The sequence below is a fragment of the Rattus rattus genome, chromosome Y, assembly GCF_011064425.1.
Source record: "Rattus rattus isolate New Zealand chromosome Y, Rrattus_CSIRO_v1, whole genome shotgun sequence".
Classification (NCBI taxonomy): Eukaryota; Metazoa; Chordata; class Mammalia; order Rodentia; family Muridae; genus Rattus; species Rattus rattus.
In genome coordinates, this window is record NC_046173.1 from 459,791 (window position 1) to 470,248 (window position 10,458).

Here is a 10,458-nt window from a genome sequence, read left to right on the forward strand (position 1 = left end):
AATTTAAGTACCTGCATTTAGTGTAAAGCACCTACGTGGAATACATCCTGTAGCATGCCCCAGAAAATCAAAAGGAGACATTTGTTCTAAGTGTAACACTGTCAAACTTTACTTACAAAGTCTATTTCATAAACATTTGAGTGAATTCTTGTTAGTCTAAGTATTTAAATATAATTCAGTTTAAAATATGATTGACTAGCATTGCCTGTCAGAGTTTTGCTCACCTGAGAACTACATGCTGAAAAGTATGATTTCATTTGTTTAATTTGTGTAAACAACAATTTTATTTTAGAATACAAAGGACAATTAAGGACTTAAAGCAACCTTGCTTGCAATAATATTCAAAAAGTGAAGTTATCTTTCACAGTTCATGAAGGATAATATCCCCTAATATTTCTTTTCTGATAAAAGTCATATACATCTTTTGTACATTCTGAGCATACTACATTTGCAGCGACAGAAAACACACTGTATTCATAGAATGTACTTTAATGAATCCAAGGAAACAAGAAAAAAATGCTGTCAATATCCCCCATTTAGATCTCAGAATCAATTGTTTCACAATTGTGTAGTTATTTTTACATTTCCTCCTTTTCTCTTTTAAAATATTTACTTATTTATTTATTTATTTATTTATTTATTTATTTATTTACACTCCAAGAGATGACCCTGCCCTGGTCCCTCATTTATTTATTTATTTATTATTTATTTTTGTTTGTTTGTTTGATTGATTGTTTTTTTTATTCACTTGTTTCTTTACATTGATATTATATTTACTTCATTTCACATGGTATACTCTTTGAAATTTTCCCCTCTGGGATCACCCTATCACTTCTACATTCTGCTTGCCTCTCCTTGAATTCTCTAATCCACTCATCAACTGCCTCCATCTCTCACCCTGGTACTCTTTTATAGGGTGACTCGAACTGTCACAGTTTCAAGGGACTATCACTGATGACTGATAAGTCCATTCTAAGCTACATATGTGTCTGAGCCATGATTCCATTCATGTGTAATTCTGGCTGTTAGTTTAGTCTCTGTGAACTCCAGGGTATTTGACTCATTGATATTATTGATCTTCCTATGAGTTTGAACACACACTCACTTCCACAGTGGTAACACCAGCTTGGAAAACACCAGAAATGCATCAGTGTTGTTTTTCTCCACATCCTTACCATCATCTGTTGTGACCTGAGGGACAGGAAAGAAATGGACTTAGTAGTTATCTTCTATTGAACCATAATATTTTCTTCTAAATAGTTTTATGCTTATACTTAAATACAAAACAAAATTCCAAAATCCATTTTTTTAGTTCCAAAGTGATGTTCAAATTTTACTTCTTAACACATGGAAAATTTCATTTTTCTAGAGCTGCCTTAGAAAAGTAGAACTTGATGCACTTTAGATCTTTGTTCCAGAAACAAAGAATGATAATATTTAAAATTGGCATGTTCTACAATCCAGGATCTGTGTGTAGGAAAACACAAAGGGGTCTCTGGAACTTCAAAGACATTAAAACATGCATTACAGTAGAAAATGCAATCTTCACCCATTAATAAGACTTCTCCTTTTGTGAGTATTCAATATCTATACCTATGCTGCAAATAAGGATACAGTATGAAAGGGATAATATACATTGTCAATGCATTTAATACAGTTCTAGAAATTCAAATCTCCTGATCAGAATGCTCTGATATTAGCCTACATTTTGAATTCCAAATTCAGAAATGAGCTCAAATACATCTGTAGAAAAAATTACAACTCCAGCGTAGTGATAAAGAAATTCTACCACAGCATCTGATCCCAAATTCCCAGGGACTAAAGTCTTACTTATCACTGAGATAGATTTCCCTCTACATTCCAGCAGACTAGAATGTCCACAAGTCACACATTTCAGACTGTGCCCTGCTTGGGAGTAAACAAGAAGTACAGAATTCTTCGGTTGCCTTCTCCTAAAATGGCAATACCAATTAATTTTAAGTCTATACTAACCAGCTTAATCTACTCTCTGGGCCTCACAGAAAATACTGCCTGCATTTGTTTGGAGCTCGTGCCCTGTATTCAGGGTTCACTTAAGCAATAGCCACTAACATCCTATACACTGACCAGTCATTACCCTTATTTCTCAGCAATTAGTCTGTCCATAGAAACATAATTGTACATGGTCCTGAAAAGTCACAGCAACCTTGATAAGGCAAATGAGCAGTGACAATAAATCCACTAATATTTACTAAATGTCCCTCTTTCTTAGGGTCACAGTTATAAAAGGAATAATACTAGTGTGAATAACATAGGATGCTTACAGGTAGTAGTCTAGCATTACTGTCATCTGAGAAGATTCATGCTGCATGAGAGATGCAGATACCAACAGTAAAACAGCATTTGGGACATAGGATTATTATGAAAACAGGAAATTCATTGTAGCCTCCAATAGGATAGAAACTTAGTAATAACACTAACAGAGTGACTTATCTTGGACATTTCAGCCTTTAAGAGGTTGAATGACCAATCAAACTGCATATACATGTGAGACAAAGCCTTTCTGCATATATGTAAGAGATGCCTAGCTTGGTTTTCATGTGAGTTGTGAAAATGTAGAGCATGGGTTACTCTAACAGCTGTTCCCTGAACAGGGGAGATGTATTTACAACTAAGTTGACTTGTATTTCTGCCATAAATGGGATGGCACTAACATTGAAGAGACTTATTGTTCTGGGTAGGCAGTTACCCAGGGCTGCACCACCTGCTCAGTAAAAAAATTGGGAGGGTCATTTGAGGAATAGTTTGTGTGAGGTGGTAAACAGGAATTCACACTTAACAGCACATAAAGTGTACAATTAAATAAATAGACTTGGGGTAGAGTGCATACCTAGGATTCTTAAAGTCCTAGGTTTTATTCACGAAACAGAGAAAAATTATCAATAGAAGAAATAAAATAAACGCAGGAATTTAATCAAAACAATCTCCAGTTGACAGTCACATGTCAGTTATACACCATGCTATCAAAAAAGATGTCAGTCATGTCCCTATAGTTTATAGACTTGTGGGTTTTAAGTAACTAAATTATTTTTTTATTCATTGAGGCAGAATCTCTATTTTGTAGCATTACTTCCCCTGGCACATATTATGTAAAATTCACTGGCATTCAAGTCAAAGAGTTTCTTTGGAATTATCACCTGATAAAAACCAAAATGAATGCTATTCTTGGGCCAATTTCAGGCTGACTCAACAATTACAACACACATTTGTTTTGTTCTGTACAGAGTTTCCAAATAAGAAAGTTTGTACACAAACCTGCAAATTTATAAAAGGAAAAGAAAAGAAAACTGTCAGAAAAGGAAGAGGGGGCCTGGAAGAGATCTCTATAACCACCCGCAGTTTCTGCAATAAGTAAACCAGGGTGTCATTATACCTGGAGGTAATAGTTTTAATATTAGAAATGAGAATAATTTCACTTTAATTCCCCTAAACTAAAATAAATATCTTCCAACTACTGTCTTATACCTTATAAAGCAATAGTTTCATTCTATATTCATAGATCAGAAGAGACAAATCAAATTTGATTCCCTCATAGGTTAGTTAATATTAAATAGAAAATATCAATAGGTCTCCTTTTAATATACATGTTTGTATAGGGTTGTGTGTGTGGGTAATATTTTCTATCTGTATATGTTTACACATATGAAGGATATCTTTTGTAGTTTAAGGTTAAATCTAGATTTGGGATTTTAATATCTACTTTTACCTGAGATGCAGGAATCTAAATCAGATTGCCTAAACTCATTGAAGAATCTTATGTTTCCATATATACATATTTCTTCTCAAGGAATCTGTTGCAATGTTTACCACTTTAGTTTTCTAGGGCTTTTTCATGGTGACAACTCAACATTATTAGCTGACATCCCAAACCATAGGGTGGGGCACACATTATAGAATCAAGAGAGACCACCACCCCTCATGAATTCTAATTTTGCCATTCATAATGCTGCTGTCATCTTTAAAACAAGATATTTCTGCATTAAGCAAAAGGATGTCTATTACATCTGGCCTCAAAGTAACAACATTGCTCAATACTATTGAACAATCATGTACATGGTAAAGGTCAAGGGTCATGAGCAGAATAGCTATGTTCATGGAAAAGGAAGGATAGTAAAGAAGGCAGGGCTGGTTTAAGTGCAAGGACTAATAGGTCATTAAATATCCATCTGGTCCATCTGACTGCAGATTTTTTTCTTTTTTAGAACTGCCTCAAATATATGAAGTATGGTTTTAATTGCCTCATGTTCCATGCTGATTTTATCAACATCATTGACAAGCAAATCAGTAGCTTTCATGATGTGGAGGCAGGATATCTACTCCTGTGCAACAGGCTTTCAAGGGTTAAGCACATGTTTTCTATGAGTGAATCTACTATCTCCCGTATGAAATTTCAACCATACCTGCATTCATTATTTATTTATTTTCAACTGCTTGGACATGTTTGGGAGGTGATACTTCCTCCTCAAATTTGATTAAGTGTAGTTCTGAGTAGTAATTAATTTCTGATGTTATTTAAGAGGGAGTGTTTTCAGGAAGATTGAGATATTCCTAGACAAAGTTTGAAAAGTGAAGATATAGTCACGATTTTGGAAGAGTTACAGTGTCTGAAGAAAGTCTCCTTAAAAGGACACCTCAAGTTGTATTCAATACTTGTAGATTATTTGCACAGAGGCAAAGACTCTTCCTCATCACAACTGCAGCTCCTAATCTTGATATTCCCTTGTATCCTGGAGAATTCTGAGCCTCTACTGTGGTGTCACTAGTGTTGAACAAAGTACTCAAAGACCATTCAGATAGTAACTATAAAGATTTTCTATAGATGGAGTCGTATACTTGGAAGAGAATTTGGGGCATAGAGAATTAGGAGAGGGACTGGAGAAAGCTGGACATCCATCTCAATGTAAACCAACAAAGACAAAGTTGCCCTGAGGATGACAAGTGTGTAGTGTGAATGGGAAAAGGAGCTTCATGCAGAAGGTTGACTTGACCTGACATTTGAAGTAAAGGTAAACAGCAAATAGAGATTTTGCTAATGTAACATACTTTCTTGCTCATCATAATTCTGAAGCACATGGATCGTAGAATATTTGTTTATTTGTTTCCACAGTCAGAAGTTGGCAAGACCAACATTATCATACTGCCAACTCCTAGCTTTCAGTTTCATTGGGCATTAGGGGGTTAATATGTGGACAGAAGGAGAAAATATAGATTTATACTTACCAGTTCAGGGCAGAGCATCACAGCACTTTACAATCAATTGATTATTTTAGGTGCAATGCCATTTTGCCATAATCAACCTACAGATTAAGTATAATCCATATTAAATTTTCAACTCAATTATTATAAATGGTAATTTGCAAAATTACTTGGAATAAGATTAAATGCAGGATAACTAAAACTATCCTCAAAAAATGTAAGAAATTCTGTTGTAAGTATCATTCCTAACCTAAATCAATATCACACAGAAAAAGTGATAAAAAATGGAATGATATTGGAATAGAGACAAACAGTTACATCAAGGGAAGATAATTTAGAACCAAGAAACTAGCCCAAAGTCATATGGTCACTTCATATTTGAGAAATAACCTAACAGCAGTGGTGAATAGACAGTATTTTCAAAAAACGGTATTGCTTCAACTGGAAGTCAGCATGTAGAAGAATGCAAACCAACTCCTTCTTATTGCCTTGTGCAAGATCATGTACAAATATTTCTTGGAGTTTAACATTAAACCAAATACACTAAAACTCATAAAAGAGAAAATGGGGAAGAACCTAGAATATATGGGTACTGGGAAATTTTGCTTTAACAGAACACCAGTGGTTTATAATCTATTTGCAAAAATCAAGAAACAGAATATCAGAAAATTATAAATCTTCAGTAAGGTAAAGGATACTGTCAATAATATAAAGTGGAAACCAGCAGATTGGAAAGAAATCATAACCAATTCTACATCAGATAAAGGATAATATGCTATGAATAAAAAGAACTCAGGTAAGACTCTGAGAATCAAATAACACTTTTAAAAATGGGATACTAAGCTACACAAATAAATCTCTACTGGGAAGTAACTGAAGAAATGTTCAACATCCTAAATCATCTGAGAAATATAAATCAAAACACACTATGAGATTCTATACCATACCACAGACAATGTCTAGAATTAAAATCTCAGGTACCGATCAATGGTGGCAAGAATGTGGAGAAGCAGAACACTCTCCCATTGTTGATGGACCACCAACCAGTCTTTCTGGAAATCAGTCTGGAGGTTCTCTGAGAATTGGACATAGAACTACCTGAAGACCCAGTTATACCACTCCTGGGAATATACCGACAATGTGCATTAACATATAACAAGAATTCATTATCCAATATGTTAGTAGCAGTCTTATTTTTAAGAGCTAAAACCTGGAAAGTACCCAGATGTCACTCAAAAGAAGAATGAATACTGAAAATGTGGTATATTTTCAAATTAGAATACTATCAGCTTTGGAAAAAAATGACTAAATCAAATTTTTAGGCACATGGGGGAACTTGAAGATGTCATCCTGATTGAGGTAACCAAATCACAAAAGAATACACATGTGATACATTCAGTGATTAGCAGATGTTATCCCAAAATCTAATTTTACTCAAAGTAAAATGCTCAGACCACATGAAGCTCAACAAGAAGGATGCCAAATGTGTAGAAGCTTCTGACCTTGTAAGAACAGGAGACAATAATACTCACACAAGGTAATATGAAGACAGAGTGTGTAGCAGAGACAAAAATGTCATCCAGAGACTGTCCCCCAATGGGGATACAGCCTTTATGCAATCACCAAAACCAGACAATATTGCTGATTCCATGAAGGATATGGTGACAGGAACTTGATAAATCTATCTCCTGAGAGTTCCTGCCTATGGTTGAGAAATACAGAGTCCTGTGTTCTTAACCAGTGTACTGAAAACAGGAACCCCAATGGAGCAGTTTTAAAAAGCGACTAAAGAAGCTGAGTGGGTGTTCAACCTCCTAGGAAGGACAACAATATCAACCAGACTCCCCAGGAGTCCGAGATATAAAACAAAATAACTAAAAAGTACAATTGGTGTGACTCTGACTCTAGCCACATACGGAGCTGAGGTTCGACTTCTCAGACATCAGTCACTGCTTCAATCAAACCCTAGGTCAAGTCAAAGCACTATGTCCAAGTCTAGGAGAATGCATGGTGAGTATGTGCAAGGGAATGTGTGGGTGGGCGAGTTAGCAACATCAGAGAAAAAGGGAGGGACTTTGTGATGGGATGGTAAGTTTTGGAAGGGGAAACAAGAAATTGAAATAACATGTAAAGTGAAATAAAATATCTGAAAATTAACTAATTAAATTTCAATTTTTTAAAAAGAATAGTAAAAAGAGAAATGTATATCGGTGTGTGTGATCTTACATACTCACAACTCTTCTAACCACCTCTCACTTAAGGTGGTTCATTTAGCCTCCTTAGTCAGCTGTAGTAGGCGTCAAACATCTCTGAAATGTACCCAAATAGATCACATGTGCTGTAGATTAGATTAAACATTGGATCTTTGCTAATATTTGGGTTTTTGTCTTTCGGTCATGTGAATTGATAAGTATTTTATCACATTCTCTACCTGCATGACTTTGTTATCTAAAAACGTGTATTTTTGATGATGTAGTAGAATGTCTGGGCATCTCTACACTACCTGAATGGTTGTGTATTGTGTGTCATTACCCCAAGTTTCTTAAAACATAGGCTCAATTGTTCTGAATCAAGTTAGACCCACTAAACTTGTCGTATGTCTTGAGAGGTTAAATCTCTCGATCATATAAGCATGTGTTTGGAGACAAAGGAGATAAATGTTGATGTTAGATACCCAACTACATATAGAGTATTGTGCAATCTGAGATCAACAGGAAAAATTCTCAAATATGGGGCAAAAATCTTAGGTTGGTCACTGGGTTACAGTTATGTTTTCATTCTGTTTGGGCCCCGAGGTAGCCTATTCATCATATACACCTCTCACTATACAAATTCCCTTGTGTTCTCCTAGCTATACAGGATGTTGTATAACCACTACCAGAATTTACCACTAAACTGGTGAAGAAGTTAATGGTGGGAATAACCACACAGCTCCAGCTGATTACGTGTATTAGAAATGAGCTTTGTTGTTAATGTTTTACTAGTAGTTTTGTTACGATGTTTTGCTGGAAGGACAAAGATAACTGTTCCTCCTGCTTCTTGTGCATTATGTACTATTTACTCTTGTATTTCTTCTGTACCCCAGAGCTATTCTTCTCTCTCTCTCTCTCTCTCTCTCTCTCTCTCTCTCTCTCTCTCTCTCTCTCACTCTGTGTGTGTGTGTGTGTGTGTGTGTGTGTGTGTGTCTCAATTTCTTTTCCTGTCACTTTGTTTACATCTCTATCATATACATTTGTGGGTATACATTTGCATGTCTGTTTGTAGCTCCATATCCTGGGAGTCATGTATCACTGTTTTGGCCTGAGTATCTTTCTATCTTCCCTTCAGAACTGTGCTAATTCTGAGGCCTAGAACCACATTTTTAAACACCACTCCTCCTGGACCATGTGATCAGCTTGAAGGAAAATTGGAGTTCCTTTAGCAGTTTATAAAGCTCTCCTTCTGATGGATTCCATACCTGGAATTTTATGCAATATATGGTTCTGAAGTAATATTTTGCCAGGGTTTAGGATCCCTTCTGTGAAAACTGGATGTATAAGACCATGTCGGTGTTGTTGTGGTGGTGGTTTCTTCTGTTTTTTGTTCTTCGGTTTTCTTTGTTTGTGCTGAATTAAGAAGGCTACTGAGGGAGTTCACACACTCAGCATACCTTCTACCTGGACATCTAATTTCTGCTGTCATTTCACCAGGATATGAAATTTTTTAATCACTATACTGTCCCAGGACATAGCATTATCATACCTGGGGTCTGTGAGGACACAGTCTGTGTATTTGACAATTCAGATCTGATTCTTGGTTTTCTCTATTCATGAAGTCAGTCCATACAACAGATCAAATTATTTCTCTGAGAAGTAGGCGATGGTGAACATGTGGTGCATGGAGTGTGAGAACACAGATATCATAAACTACCTGATGGACCTAGGAAAGGGACCATTTTCTATTGCTAATTTCCTGCTAGGTAGCCCACAAGTTAAGGAATAGGCATTTCTGCAATTTCTTTTTTCAGGACTACAAATATTGAAGCTCTGAATCAATCCATTCTCCCCACAACCCCTCAAATTGCCTTGACTCTAACAGCATAAGAATTTTATTCAGAATGCATTGTACCCTAGTACTTTCTTACCCACATCCAGAACAACCTGATTGAAATGAAATACATACCAAAAGATGCTGGTCATTGTGCTGAAACTTATGTATAGGTAACATTTGTTGTTTTTCTATTAACTTAGGGAATCAAAGACAAATAGATTTTTCTTTTTTTCTGGTTTATTTTTGTAATAAGGTTTTTTAATTTACATATCAAATGATATGCCCTTCCCCCTTTTCTCAACATAAGCTCAAATTCCCATTGCAATCAACTTATTCTTGAAGGATATTACCCCTCCTATTCCCTAGACATAGGACCATCATAAGCTATTGTCTGTATAAAGTTTCAGCCCTAACAAGCAGACCAGACCTGTTGAGGGATAACCACACTAGTTCTAGTTCTGTAGGATTAAAAAAGGGTTAAAATATCACACACAGAAGCACACACACCTACACACACACACACACACACACACACACAAGTTGGTCTTTCTTGCTCTGTGAATGAAGTGTGTGTGTGTGTGTGTGTGTGCATGTACATGTGCACACATGACCATATGTGTACAGACATGTGCATTTCATGGTGCACATATGAAGGCCAGAGGAGAATCTTGGTTGTTGATGCTCACTCATCATCTAGATTGAAAAGGTTCTCTTTGTTTACTGGTGGATGTGCCAAACTAGCTGGTCATCAATATCCCATCTTGCAATATTTCTGTTGCTGAGATAATACATCATGACCAAAAGACACTGGGGAGGTGAGGATTCATTTCAACTTGCAGTTCCATGGCACAATCTTTGGAAGGATGTCAGGAAAGGAAGACAAGGCAGGAGCCTGGACACAGGCAACTGAAACAGACATCATTGAGGATCACTGCTTACAGTTTGCATACTGTTGCTTGCTCAACCTGTTTTTTTTATATATACCAGAGTAATTTGTTCAGGGGAGGCATTGCTCAAAATGGGATGGGTCCTTCCCCTCAATCACTAAATTTGCCCCACGGGTTTGCCTATTCCATGTTTAAGCTGAAGTTCTGCATTATTAGATGAATTTGGCCCAGTTGTTCTCAACATGTTGGCCATGATCCATTTGGGTATAACATATTATATATCCTGCGTATCAGATATTACACTATT